At 43.4% G+C, this 15,627-nt stretch overlaps 1 long non-coding RNA gene across 1 annotated transcript; it reads right to left on the bottom strand.

The window, feature by feature from the left end:
- Positions 1-345: 345 nt before the first annotated feature.
- LOC309367859 lies at positions 346-14,305 on the bottom strand. The gene is made up of 4 exons (XR_014167384.1): positions 14,129-14,305; positions 1,021-1,168; positions 806-875; positions 346-611 (listed from the first exon to the last, which is right to left on the bottom strand). It is a non-coding gene; the product is annotated as an uncharacterized lncRNA (long non-coding RNA).
- Between the last annotated feature and the right edge of the window lie 1,322 nt (positions 14,306-15,627).

Here is a 15,627-nt window from a genome sequence, read left to right as displayed (position 1 = left end):
AGTACAGAGAAACACGTCTGCACTCTCCATACACCAACAGCAGAGAGAGAGACTCCACCCCTGTACTTCCAGTACAGGTCAGATGACACTCTGAGCTAACATCCGGTGCTCAGTACAGTGAGTAGACTGTCCCTTCGTTCCCATGGTACAGTCCCAAACATCAACATCCTGTTTGGCTTTCCAGCCAGCTGCAGCTCGCTGCTGCATTGCTCCTTTTCCGTAACAGATTTTACTCACATCTTCTCTATGATTTTGTTTGTAAACTTCTTGGAGATTTTCTTTTTGATCAAGTGGTATATAAACGCTCTAAATAAATAAAGTAACGTGAAGACAAGACACAGATGAAACAGTCGTGGCTTTTTTATTAAACTGTATCACAACATGGAGATTTAGGGCAGCAGGGTTCCTGTACCTGCGACAGTTGCACACCAGACAGCTCATTCCATCATCATCTCAGGTCCATGCTGCATTTGCTAAATACTGTGTACCATGCACTCTATAGAAAGGTACCAGAGCAATCTCCCAGAGGAGCAACTGGTCTTCCACTGGGCACTGGACTAGAAGCGAGGAACATCCTTTCCTCTGCTTGTGTTGGATGCTTGCCTGGTTGCCTGTGGAGAGACGTGAGAAACATGTACATGAAAATGCATAATGGGTAACAGCTGTAACCAAAAGGTATAATGACCAGGGGTTCATTAGGGGCTCATGAGTGAGGTCTCGAGAAAGGGAGACACCTGCAGACTAGCTCTGCCTTCCACTGATGTTTGCTGGGGGAGGACAAAGTAGTCATTAATATAATACTCACACATCCCGTACACACTGGTGTGCTCTCCATGTTGTTTGTTCGTTCTGCTGCAGATGCCCCAGCTTTCATCCTGAAAGATAGGACACCTTATGAATGGTCTACAAGAGGAATGAAGAGGACGGAACATGTGGTGTTTCCCCAGCTCAAAATGGCTGCACTCCCCACTGCTTTCACCAATGGCAGCAGTACAGAAGCAGCCCTTAGTGCATACTTACTCTTTGCACTTTGTGCTGGATACACTGCTCCAATGTCAGGGATGATGGGAGTTGGAGGCCAACATCATCTTGGGGAAGGGGCTCAGGTTCCCCATCTCTGCAGCAGGCTATATGTCAAGGATAGGGTTGGTATCTTAGGAGCTTGGCACTAGAATTGAAATGAATGCTTGGAAATCACAAACACAGAGCCAGGGTTTGTTATAATATGGTTTTGACAGGCAGTGTTAGGGGTTAGAAGACCTGCTCCAGACACAAGACCCAGCAGAATCAATATACTCTATACTGCCTACCTAGCTCTCCCCCTATGAAAGCAATGAGCATAAGAGAACAGGAACAAAGTAATTACTTGAGCACCTAAGTATTAAGATAAATTATTATTACTATCACGGTGGTGTTTGAAATGTTAACGTTTGTATTCTCACATCTATATTGCAATATCCTGCAGAAGTGGCAAAAAACCCCACATTCACCATACCGCAAAGGTTTAAGCGGTTTGTACCATGCTAAAGGACCAACTGCTGTCCTAGGAGCCTGTCAGCCAATTAAATGTCTGCTAGAATTGTATATTCCCACCATCAGAGAATTAATGGGTGGACACAGGGACTGGTATTACCCAAACTGTGACTTTGCCTGGTAACACTGTTACTATTTTTAGGTGCCAGGTAAAGTCTGTCCTATTTTGCCTGTGCTTTTAACAATACTTAGTGCACAATTCATTTTGTTTCACGCCGGTCGTTTAAAATGTCTTTTTATTTCTTGTATTCACTTAAACATTTAATTAGTGGTTTCTTTTGTATATATAGTTTATTTATATGCTGACAAACATAGAGAAAACAACACATAGACATACAATATATTACAAACAAAATACAAATAATATATAAACGTGAAAATAAAAACAGAAAAAAAGAACAAATAAGAAAAAAAGAACGTATCTCAAAAAATAAAGAGATGTATTAACCTAAATTTGATTCTATTTTCTTTGTTGACTTCCTTCGTCCTCTACGCGCGTCTAATATCAACCATAGTAATCTGCTTTCTTTAATCTTCTTTTTAAACTTACTTTCCATTTTGATTGTCTTTATTCTAACCGTACATCAGTTTAAAGGTAAAGGGACCCCTGACCATTAGGTCCAGTCGTGGCCAACTCTGGGGTTGCGGCGCTCATCTCACTTTATTGGCCGAGGGAGCCAGCGTACAGCTTCCAGGTCATGTGGCCAGCATGACTAAGCCGCTTCTGGCGAACCAGAGCAGCGCACGGAAACGCCGTTTACCTTCCCGCAGGAGTGGTACCTATTTATCTACTTGCACTTTGACATGCTTTTGAACTGCTAGGTTGGCAGGAGAAGGGACCAAGCAACAGGCGCTCACCCCGTCGCGGGGATTCAAACTGCCAACCTTCTGATCGGCAAGTTCTAGGCTTTGTGGTTTAACCCACAGCGCCACCCACGTCCCACATCAGTTTACAGAAGTTAATTAAAACAAGTCCAAGAAGTAATTTGCAGGCATTGCTTCTTCAGATAATCACTATATTTTCCCTAGTCTTTCTGAAGTTTTTGTTTGCTGTGGCCCCTGATCATGTCTGTCAGCCTGGCTAGTTCAATGTAAATGAATCTTGCCATTCTCATTTAGATGGAATTGTTTCTTTTTTTCCATTTTTTTGCGATCAGGATTCTAGCTGCCGCCACAGCATACAAAAATAGATTTTTGTCTTCTCTGGGTATATCTGTATCAGTTAATCCAAGCAAGAAGGCTTCTGTCCCCCCCCCCCCCCAATTATATCTAAAGATTTTCTTCAAAAATCAAGTCCCAGAAGCCCTTAACTTTTTCCCATTGCCACCACATGTGTATAAGCGGGCCTTCTGATCGGTTGCACCTCCAGCATAAGTTGGATTTAGTTTTCTGCATTTTACAGATTTTTGTAGGTGTCAAATACCACCTAAAGAACATCTTTATCATATTTTCTTTTATAGCTTCACATGCTGTGAACTTCCAGTTTGTCCTCAAAAGTTTTTCCCATTGTGTTATCTGAATGTGGCCCATTTTACCATTACTTCTTTAATTTGTTTGTTTTTAACCTCCCGTTCTAACAATAATCTGCACATTTTAGAAATTACTTTTACTTTGCTTTGTAATAAAATTTTGTCCAATAGTGAGACTTCTGTCACAAATCCTTTATTTCTTTTGTCTTTATTAAAATTACTGGTGATATTGATATCGATTACTGGTAGCTGGTGATATTGAATCCACCCTGTTAGGTGGTGTTTCATTTCTTCATAATCCTTTAATTTTAGTTTATTATTCTTCTCTTCTAGCAAATCCCTATAGCTGGCCCAATTTGTTCCTATGTTTTTCTTCTTAATCGTTAACAATTCTATGGGTGACAGCCACCAGGGTACTTTGGGTTCTAAAAGTTCTTTGTATTTCTCCCAAGTTTTGTATAATGATTTTCTTATGACCTGATTAAGGAAACCTCTGTGCACCTTCACTTTCTCATACCCTAGGTAAGCGTGCCATCCAAAACAATTATCAACCCCCTCCAAATCCAATAGGTCACCATTTTCTAATGTTAGCCATTCTTTCAACCACATGAAGAATGCTGCATCATAGTATAAATTTAAGTCAGGTAATGACAAACCTGTGTTTTTACTATCTTTTAGTAATTTAATTTTCGATGTTTTATATTGCCAAATAAATTTGGTTAGATTCCCCCCCCCCATTGTTTAAAGCATCCTACCCCACCAATTATTGGTATCATTTGAAATAAGAATATCATCCTGGGCAGGATGCTCATTTTAACCACAGATATTCTACCTAGTAATGATAATTTTAATTAAATTAGAAGATGTGCTATTGGAACCAATGAAAATTATACTAAATGGTATATTGAAAGAAGGGAAAATACCGAAGTCCTGGGAAGAAGCGTATATCACGCTGATACCCAAACAAGGAACAGATAGAACGTCAGCAAACAATTACAGACCTATATCTCTATTAAACAATGATTATAAAATATTTGCGAGCATTCTGGCTGATAGGTTAAAAAAAATACTAAATTAAGTAATAAACAGAGACCAATCAGGCTTTCTACTGGGTCGACACATGCATAACAATACAAGGAATATTACTGATATTTTGGAGTACTTAGAAATAGGATCGGCTAAAAATGCTATCTTAATGCTAATCGACATGGAGAAGGCTTTCGATGGTGTCTCTTGGAAGTTTATGAAAAGATCATTGAAGAGGACAGGAGTTGGAGAAAATTTCAGCAGGGGCATAGAGGCAATATACAAAGAACAAAGAGCTAAGTTAATTATCAACAACGAGATGACATAGGAAATCAGAATAAATAAAGGGACTAGACAAGGTTGTCCTCTTTCGCCCCTACTGTTTATAATGGTTTTGGAATTCTTAATGATCGCAATTAGAAAAGACAAAGAAATAAAGGGTATAACTGTTCGGGGGAAATCGCATAAGATAAAGGCCTTCGCAGATGACTTGATAACAACAACTGAAGATCCAGTGGAAAATGTGCCAACTTTTTCAGAAAGAATATCAGAATTTGGAAAGGTCGCAGGATTCGAATTAAATAAAAGTAAGACCAACTTGCTAGCAAAAAACATGTCAACACAGGAAAGAGATTATTTACAGGAAACATCAGGTCTGGCAATAGTGAACAAAACAAAATATCTGGGTATCTGATTAACAAATAGGAATAGTAATCTCTTTAAGGATAATTACATCAAGGTTTGGAGGTTTGGAAAGATATGGAGATCTGGAACTTTTAATTAGTTTTTGTCATTTGATGGCTTTAAAATTGAATCTGTAAACCTTCTCGGAGGCCACTCTTAGCAGAAAGGTGGGATAAAGATGTTTTTTGGGCAGATAAAACTGTAACAGTGCAGCTCAGTTTTTAAGAGTAAATAAATTGCACTTGGGCCTGAATTCTTTGTGAGGGGACAAGACCCCTAACCATGAAATTCACCTTGAAGGTTGATTGTAAAAACTCTTGTTCACGGCATGGGGAGGGAGTCTTTGTAACCACACCAATAACTGATCTTTAAAAATATAAAGCATCAATGAAGTCTATGACATCCTGAGAAACTCCCCCACTCTCTCTATATATTTATATATTCAGGGGGGTTGGGGGGTATGGGATGTTAGGGGAGGGGTAGTACATCTGGTGGGGGACACCATGTTCCTTCTGGTGTAGTTTGTCCACCTTTAGTCCTCACCCTCCACTCAGCTCTCACCTGTGGCTCCAAGAAGCTGTCAGGATGACACAGTGGCCACACTCTGGGAATGGCTCCAACTGGCTGGCTGAACCAGGTGAGGGTAGCTGATGGGTCTCAAACCCTTGGTGAGTTAGGAACCTCCCCCGCATGTGAAGACAGACGTCAACAGATCAAGCAGATGAGACCAATACTTGGTCCAATGGTCAAGAAGGCAGTTTTATGGACATGCTGTGGTGAGGGAAGTGAGGGGCAGATGGGGGCTGGTCTACCCGGAAGGTAGCCCATCTAGGAAGCATATCTCTGATCCATTATTTCTCCGGGAAAAGAAAAAGCTGAGAAGTGAACCCTACACAAATCTGGATTAGAGTCCCTAAGGTGGTTGGATAGCAACTTGTACACCTCCTTCTGGCAAAATGCATTGCTCTGCTTTCCTTTGGACCACATCAGTGAAGCACGGGAACTCCTTGCTTCTTGATGATAGGCAGGAACCCTCACTTCACCGTTTAAGATGCTTGCTGGAAACCTTTCTCTTTCAGCTGGCCTATCCAGACACAACAATCTGCCGCTTTAAAATTTTGTTCAACATTTCCCCCGTTTATTGTTTTTAAATGCTTTTAAGTTTTTTTAATGTATCCATATGTTTTTGTTTTTTTAGTTACATCGCTTTTTGTTGCAAATGTGTTTGCTACACTGGGCACCTTTGGGAGGAACGCAGAATGCAAGTTAAACAAACAAACAAATAATAAAAACTAAGTATCAAAAACTAAAATAAAAAATAAAACACCCAGCTTTACAATGGGACAAAGATCCATATATTCAAGAACTCATGAGTTTATCTGCATCTTTGTGCACAAACACACATATTACACAAACCCAAATCTACAGCATACATCACAATATATCACCAGCTAAACATCGCAATATACTGATATATCATGAGGAAGTAAGGATGGAGCTCTGTAGAGGCATTAGCTGGCTTCACAGTTTTTCCCGCATGATGATTTTTGCATAGCACACATACACAAACACACCATGATTTGCAATATATTGCCCGGTCAAAAAATATGAAACCGATATCACGATATGGACTTTGAACCGGTTTTGGACGATATATTGATGTATCGCCCAGATCTAGAAGTAATATGTGGCAGTATGAAGGTGCAAACTTAGTGACAACATTGGGCGTGGGGTCCAAATATCACCCTCTCCCCCATTTTTTTTTTTTTTTTGAGAAGGTGATTTAGCTTTGTACACCCTCAAAATTTTGCTGATTACAGCCTGTTTATTTTGTTCCATACAGCTTGATACATGTCACTACCAACTAGGGTTGCTTTTATCTGCAGAGTACCATATTGGGTATTTTTTCTTACCATGCATGTAAAATCTGAAGCCCCACTGATTTCAGCAGAACTTACTCCCACGTAAATGTGCATAGGACTGCTGCCGTAGTCATAGCAGAGTGCGGCAAAGGGAGAGAGAGAAAGAATAAAGATACCTGACTTTTTAGCAAACATGATTTCAAATAAACGTATCTGAGCCTGAAAGATGGGAACCTCACTTGATTATTTTGAGAAACCCACTATAGTTATAAATAACTCAAGTTCCAGGAAACCGTGCTGTAGCTCCTAAATATGTAGTATAGTGTATAATTAACTACAAAATATTTGTTTAAATAACACAGCTTCAAAAATTACATCCAGTGGCATTTATCTTTCTTTTCTTTTAAGTAGTGCAAAACAAACTCCCTCTCCCACACACTTTAATTGTATGTACCAAAACTGCAACAATTAAGGATGAGAAAGGTTTAAAGTTTATGGTGCATTATGTACAAGCTTGTTCCTAAACAAATAAATGCTCATTTTAGGGGCTGAATAGAATTATTGTAGCTCAATGGCATATATAGACTGCCATGATGATCTCTGATAATTAAACCAGACAAAGATCACATGATACCTAACAAGCCATTTACAAAACAAATTAACCAAGTTGTGGAAGACTATTATAACATTTTGTGGAAAGACAAGCGGAAGGCACCACATTTTGTGTTTTAATTCCTTCCCAGCCATCCCTTCTCCCCCATTCTTCTCATGCATGTTAAAAATGTGCAGTGAATTTTACACTGACTTATAAAAGCAAAACCTGTTGAAAGTATACCAACAGTGGTTTTTATTTTCTTTACCATTTTTCAACAAAGCAATTGCAAAGTGGTTGTAACTATTTATGTTAACGCTCACTGGATCAAAGACCTTTGACAAAGGCGTTAGCATTTTTTTTTTGAGCAAAGAGTCAATCTATTGACACCAACATTCATGGTCAAGTCCCTTCCCCTCACTGTTTCTTGCAGATTCGATTATGTCTTTGGGAAAGTGTTCAACACATACATAGCATAATGTTAACCATAGATACATGTTTGAGGTGAACTACTGCAAAAGAACAGATTTTCCCTGGCATTGCTGCCAATTTGTGACATGAAAGAAGTCCCTGTTCTTCAAAATCTCTGTAGCAGGGAACAGTTTTAGCAGGTGTGCTCCATCTCTGTGACACAGTCACACCTTCCAAACTACACCCTGCCATTCAGTTAGTAAACAACACCTTTTGGAAACTGGAATCCACAACTCTACTTATCTGTCAGGTGCTAGCCTTGAAACCTGGTCCTCCAAGAGCTTTGATATCTGCCTACCTTTCGTTATGGATGCATACCTATGTCAGTATACTACAGGGACAAGTTTTTAAAGTAATAGGAAGCTCTCTCCCTGCGACCAAGAGGAAGCATAGGAAAGGAATGCCTGGTAATTGGCTGCACCATCTAGCAAACACAGAACTACATCTTAGCCTCATAAAGGATGAGGTCTGTGTGCTCCGAGTTCATTTATCTCACTGCCGAATCATGAGGGAGCCTTCTGGGTAATGCTAAAGTCCAAAAATTGCCAATAAGGATGTAATATTTGGGGAAATGTTTTCTAAGGAAGATAAGGAGGGCAGCCAAGCACTTGTCAGAAAGAAAGGCCTCTAATTTGGAAAAAAAAAAAAGTGTTTTGGGTATCTTTTAACATAGCAGTAATAAACACAGAACTGCTTTCTGACGTTTCTGAAATACATTATTGACAAACATAACCAAGGCTCAAGAACTACCAGTTCAAGAGACAACCAGTACCACTCAGCACAGAAAAGCAGCCATGCAGGTATTTGAAAATGGTGCAATCTTTGCCTTAAATCTGAGGTATAGTATTCAGAAATACGGGGATTAGCAGAGTTCTTGTCCCCTGCAGCAATTTTAGCACCAACTATAATATTGTCAACTATATCTATGCATGGAAAATGCTGCTCTATAAGATAACTTTCATTAGCAAGTGCACAATGACCCAGTTCCCACCTAACGCCAAGTCAAGCCATGACTTAGTGTGAATGAGCAAACATGCAGGTGCTCAGAGTGAAAATCACAGACACTGCACTCCTCCCCTGGTCCTGCTGCCACTGCACTTAATACACTTAAGGTCCTAAGCCATGGTTTGGCTTTGCATTATGCCTGAATCCAGGCTCATGGTTTGCCTCACTTCAGACAAATCAGAAGCTGCAATCAAGGTTTCTTTTTGGTTTACCATTCGCAGTTGCTCTGAAGCAAGACAAAACTATGAGCATGGGTTCAGACATAATGCTAAGCCAAACCATGGCTAAGGCCTGGGTATCAGGGAAGGCAGATTTTCTGAGAATCCATACATTCTCTTGTTTGCTCTAAGCCATTGTTAGGCTTAGTGTTATGTGTGAACTGGGCCAGTGTGTACTCTTAAAGAAATGAAAAGCAAAGACTCAGATCTTATTCCACACCTGCAGGAACAAGTAAACAAAGAAGGCAAAACCAATATCCACATGCTGTCCCAGCACTGCTTCAGTTCAGACCCAGAGGCAGTGAAACGGTTTGAAGTCTAAACCACCATATCATGAAACCCTGTTAAATTACCGAAACTCGTTGCTAAAATAAAATATAAAACCTTGGTTCTTCAAATCACTTCAGGTACACTTTACCACCATGAGAAGGGACAACAGCATTGCTACAGAAAGGGTGTGTGGCACAGACTCCTTAATAGAACTAAAACGATTAAGTAAAGGTAAAGGTAAAGGGACCCTGACCATTAGGTCCAGTCGTGGCCTGGGGTTGCGGCGCTCATCTCGCTTTATTGGCCAAGGGAGCCGGCGTACAGCTTCTGGGTCATGTGGCCAGCATGACTAAGCCGCTTCTGGCAAACCAGAGCAGTGCACAGAAATGCTGTTTACCTTCCCGCCAGAGCGGTTCCTATTTATCTACTTGCACTTTGATGTGCTTTTGAACTGCTAGGTTGGCAGGAGCAGGGACTGAGCAACAGGAGCTCACCCCGTTGCGGGGATTCGAACTGCCAACCTTCTGATTGGCAAGTCCTAGGCTCTGTGGTTTAACCCACAGCGCCACCCGCGTCCCTACAACGATTAAGTAGTATCCACCTAAAGAAAATGGGTTTAGGTTTCTTTACTTAAATCAAAACCTCCCATGTTCCTTTTCCTATCGATGCTGTCCATGCCAATTCCATTGAGTACATTGCACCATGCCAAGTTTCCTGCTCTCCCTTCTGCCAAGTTCAGCAAGTAACTTCTCATCATCCCTTTCCAACCAGAGGTCAGTTCCACTGGTCAGTGGAGTCAATCAAGCTGTTCACAAAGACCTGTTGTTTCTGCATATACCTCTCACCCCAGGAAAAAATTGCCACAAACGTTATTTGCTCTCAAATATGTTTAGTAGTTTAGCATAACATCACACCTCCATGTAGATCCTTGTGACCCTCTACAAACATGGATGCTCTCTGAAACCAGAGTTCATGCATTAGAACAAATTATATAAACACTGAGTGTCTCATACTGTAACTAAGAGTTCTAGTTTCACTCATGTACAGTGGTAAAGGTAAAGGGACCCCTGACCATTAGGTCCAGTCGTGACCGATTCTGGTGTTGCGGTGCTCATCTCGCTTTATTGGCCAAGGGAGCCGGTGTACAGCTTCCGGGTCATGTGGCCAGCATGACTAAGCTGCTTCTGGCGAACCAGCACAGCGCATGGAAATGCTGTTTACCTTCCTGCCGGAGCGGTACCTATTTATCTACTTGCACTTTGACATGCTTTTGAACTGCTAGGTTGGCAGGAGCAGGGACCGAGCAACGGGAGCTCACTCCGTTGCGGGGATTCGAACCGCTGACCTTCTGATTGGCAAGCCCTACGCTCTGTGGTTTAACCCACAGTACCTTGGGTTAAGTACTTAATTTGTTCCGGAGGTCCGTTCTTAACCTGAAGCACCACTTTAGCTAATAGGACTTCCCGCTGCCGCTGCGCCGCCAGAGCACGATTTCTGTTCTCATCCTGAAGCAAAGTTCTTAACCTGAGGTACTATTTCTGGGTTAGTGGAGTCTGTAACCTGAAGCGTATGTAACCTGAAGCGTATGTAACCCGAGGTACCACTGTACATTCAGTGCTTGCTTACTCTTGTAAGCATGTGAATGGACATGAATCTGTGATTCAGACATGCCGGTCATCACAGTGTTACAGTCAACGAGTCAACATGCATGTGTGAATGAGTCCTAAGATACACAAATGAAAATATACGGTCTTCCACTGAAAATCTTTGCAAAGAAGAAAAACCTTGTATCTTGCGTTCGTGTTCCAGTGTACTTAGTACATGTTAACTAAAAATTAAGTATTGATCCCTCAGAACGAGGAGGCAGAGGGCAGATCCTTGTTGAAGTCACCCAGACTTGAAAGGTTATATAAAGTTTATGTACAAAACACTGCCCCTACAGGAGTATGCCTTGCACTATATGCATAAACAAATGCATCGTGTATACTTCCAGAAGCAACATGCATCCATGCAAATGCATAAAGATACCATTATTACTGGTAAACAACATTCATAAAATGGAAGTACATATATGACACCAATCGTCTTGATGTGCAACCTGACCTTGATAGTATCTCACAATGCTATAGGCTCTAATACTATATTTATTGGGCGGGCGGGCGATTCATGATACTGATCTCACAGGTCTTCTACCTCAAGTTCACAGAAATTCTGAAACATAAGATTCGACAGTTCACACATCTTATAAATCTGCTTTCCACATACAGTGGTACCTCGGGTTAAGTACTTAATTTGTTCCAGAGGTCCGTTCTTAACCTGAAACTGTTCTTAACCTGAAGCACCACTTTAGGTAATGGGGCCTCTTGCTGCTGCCGCGCCACCGGAGCACAATTTCTGTTCTCATCCTGAAGCAAAGTTCTTAACCCGAGGTACTATTTCTGGGTTAGCCTATGTAACCTGAAGCGTATGTAACCCAAGGTACCACTGGAACTACTGGGTGAAATGCAAATATCATAAACTGTGTATGATCAAAAGGTTCATAGGGCTTTCTCCTACAAAGTTTATCGAATATAAGACCTCCTATCTCGAAGCTCTGACCCAAACTTTTATACCAAAATTATACAGTTGCTCCCATCAACCATCTTTAATATAGACCAGGGCTACCTACATCTGTAGAACGTAGTCTAACGTTTAAGACTTGGAACACCCAGTTTCAAATCCATACTGAGCCATCCAGTGGGTGACTTGGACCTCTTGTTTCTCAGCCTAGCCTACCTCCCAGGGTTGCTGTGAGAATAAAAGGGAGGACCATTTACACTGTGCCTTGAGCTCCCGAGAGGAAAGGTAGGATAGAAATGCAGGTGCACCCAAGTGTATTTACAGCTCATATCTTGTCTGCACATCCAGATACTGCGCAGAATGACTTCCATTCCTAACTTGCAGTGCAATGCTACACAATGAAATCTTACCATTCATGCATGCATCACACAGTTTCCCTTAGTTGTGCGGTTTATGAGCTCTGAGGGGAAAACCTCTTGCAAAGTAGTCCACACATTCACAGCATGTGATTTTTCTACAGGTTCTTTAACTCAGCCCCAATCATGGCAAATCGTCTCTGAAGATTCAAAGCACTTCTGCTGAGTACTAGCTATTTCCATGTCCAATTTCAACTTTAAACTCCCAGGCATTTTAGTGAAGTGATTGGCATTTTCTTGAAAAAGAAAGAGTTCAGTTCTAAAATTAGAATACACTTTCCCCCGTCACTTGAAATGATTCCTCAAAAATTATCTGAGCTATTTTCTTCAACTATTAAAAAGCAACAGTGCAATGGTTCTTCTTGGAAGAAATCCTGGTTTAATTTTACACACAGAGATACCCCCCAAGGTGCTAACTGAGCCTTAAAACGTGAGTAGTTTCACTTGCAATGAAACCCATTAATTTCAGGGAAGTTTATTTCCATATAATGTATTCTCAACAAAACTACTCTCATCAATAGAAACTGTTTCAAAGTCAAAGTGTTTAGGATTGAAGTGCAAATGCTTGAAATCAGAAACTATGGCTGGAAGTAAAGATCATTGAATTCAATGGGGCTTACTTTTGAGTAAACATGTCTAGATGGACATTCAATGTACAAATACAGAGATAGTTAAGCTGCACACTCATTCAGCAATTCACATGCAATATTCAACCAGTGTACAGTCTCTGTACATATCAGTCTAACTGTGCAAATGAACAAACACTTGTACATGTGTGGAGACAGTATGTCTCTGTGTTCAGTGAAACATGTGAACAGTCATGTAACCTGTGACCTCAGTGCAATCATAAGCATGTAAGTAACAAGGCTCGCAATCTAAATAATTTCTGTCCTTGTAATTCGACTATACCATTCTAAAACACATAAACACTTTATGAAAACACAAAACATCTGATTGAAGGAAAAGCTGGTATTAGAGCATATTGTTATTGTTTTTATTATAACTGTAAATCATATTGTTAAATGCAAATATTTCCCACCATGGTGACTGTGATAAATATTTCCAGTTGCACAGAAAAACAAACAAAAGACGCACAACAAAATGTTTGTGTGGCCATATACTTCTGTCTTAAAATTCAGTGCAGTTGCTAAACTACCGAAAGGTCAGCCAGAGAAAACAACGAGAGCTAATAGAAAAGTCCTGGAAAGCCATTAAAAAAAGAAGGAAAAAAGACCTCATTTAAATTCTTGGAAAGCGCTGCTTCTCTAAACATATCTATTCAACTCTTTGAACAGCCAAGTCTCACTAAATAAATAAATAAATAAATAACCACACTGCCTACTGTAAGCCGCAGAAGTCTGGAAACAAAACACAAAAAGGCTGGGCTCCACTAAACATTAGCAAAAATAAATAAATAAAATAGTTTAGGAACTGGTCTCAACGAAGACGACGACAACAACAACAACCACACACACACACACACCCTCCTCAAATTGCATTTATACGAGAGGGATTAGGAGTCGAACCAATCTCGGCTCCCACCCGGTTCTCATGTTCAAGATCACTGAAGCTCTGGGAGATTTGCAGGACAACTTAGCCCGTTCCTTGAATGAGGCTTGCGTTTCCCTGCACACAAAAGCGCCGGGTTATTAAAAGAGAGAGAGAGAGAGAGAGAGAGAGAGAGGAAGAAAGAAACGGCCGCACTTCTCTTCGAAGAGCCAGAGGGCAAAATACTTCTGATCTCCCACGCACTTTGCAAGCTGCCACAATCTCGGTGTGAGAGTGTGTGTGTGCTCGCTGCGCCGGGGGCCACTTCGCTCGCTCCGGTGCTGCTGTTGCCAAGCCCGGGCGGCGATGTTCCATGGGGGGGGGGGGGAGAAAGGCAGCATCTCCCTCATTAGCGGGGGGGGGGGTAAAAAAAGAACGCCTTTCCCTTTGGCGAAGAATTCTCGCGTGCACATATAGAGATATACACACACACACGGAGGGGAGGGGTGTGCAGTAAGAAAACCCAGCAACGTACCACATTCTAGGAATTCCTCAAAGACCCAGCAGCAACCGAAGCTTCGCTTTAGACAGCAGATCTCCTTCGCTGCTCCTCGAGGGAAACTGGCGGGGGGGGGGAGTCGGGTCCTTTTAATGCACGCGCCAACCAGCTTCTCTCCCCCCCCCCAATACACACGCAGGCAGCCCCCTCCCCCAGCTCCTCCTGCTGCCTGCCAGCCGCCCAACTGTCAACTCCTCCTATCTCCCACGCCCTCCCCACTTCAGTGGCACTGCATTATTAGTCCCCCCCCCAAAAAACAGCTCCCTTGCCTGGGCGACTCCCGCTTCTGACCCCGGCTCCCGTCCCCCCCCCCGCCGCCTTCTCCCCTCCTTGCACATGGCCGTGAAGGTTGCACGCTGTGTGGCTCCACCGCGCGCGCGCGCGCGCTCTCCTGCCTGCCTCTCCTTCCCTCGGCAAAGAGCAGCGCCTCTCTCTCTCCCTCGACTCCTTTGGAAAATATTGTGTTGGTTGTTGCTGTTTGTTGTGACTGGGTCACTTCGCCGCCTCCCGGGACGGCGGGTGTGTGGGCGGCAGGGTGAGAAAAGCGCGCGCTTCCCTCGCCGCTCCTTACCGTCAGTGGGGAGCGCAGAAGAAGGCTGGGTTGTTGGCCGCTGCCGCCGGGTCAGTTCATTACCATTGCCTCCCCTACCTCAGGAGAAGGAGGCGGCGGCGGCAGAGGGTCAAGTTAAAGACCCGGGAAGCTCAGCCGCTGCTGCTGGCTGGCCGCTGCAAGCCTCGGTCGCCGCCGGCGCCGAGCGGTGGTGGACATACTGAACCAAACCCGGCGCCGTTGCCGCGTCTTGCTGCTGCTGCTGCTGCCGGTGTCTCTGTGTGGCTGCTGAGGGGTGGGAACTGCCGCAGCTGCTGCTGCTGCTTCCGCCGGCTCCTAGTCCCGGGCTGTGGGCGGGAGGGAAGCGGTGAGGGACGGGAGAGGAGGGGAGGGGTGGGTGGTGGCGCGCGCGGCCCCTGCTCATTGTTCGAGGGAAAGGGCGGCCGAGGAGACTTGGACGCAGGCGGGCAACCCCTTTGCGCACAGGGAGAGAAAGAGCGAGCGAGCGAGCGAGCGAGCGCCCGGGTGGGGCTCCTCGCTCGAAACTGGGGGATGCTGCCGGTGGTCTCTCGGGGGGGGGGGGGGTGCGCGCGCACCCGCTGCTACTGCTCGCTCTGTCTCTCCCTCTCCCGCGCCGCACCCATTTGGTCTCCAACTCGCGCCCAAGGCTTAGCGAGCAGCTTCTCCCTCAAAAGTCTTCTGCAAGTTGGGGCTGAGGGGAACGGACCCCCAATATGCCCAGGTGGGACGGGAGAGACCAAATTGACGCGCGCAGCTGCGGCGACGTCGCTTGGGTTCCTTGTGAGATGCACCCCCCCCCCTCAATATTTTTTGCCGCCTGAGGCACAGCAGCAAATGGTTGCCCACCCTCCGCAAGCCATGGCCGACTAAGTCATTTTGGAGCCAGATGCAAAGAACCCTTCAA

Source organism: Podarcis melisellensis (genome assembly GCF_964234715.1).
Source record: "Podarcis melisellensis genome assembly, chromosome: 4".
NCBI lineage: Eukaryota > Metazoa > Chordata > Lepidosauria > Squamata > Lacertidae > Podarcis > Podarcis melisellensis.
Note: the sequence above shows the minus strand (reverse complement) of the source record. Positions and strands in the feature narration are given on the sequence as shown.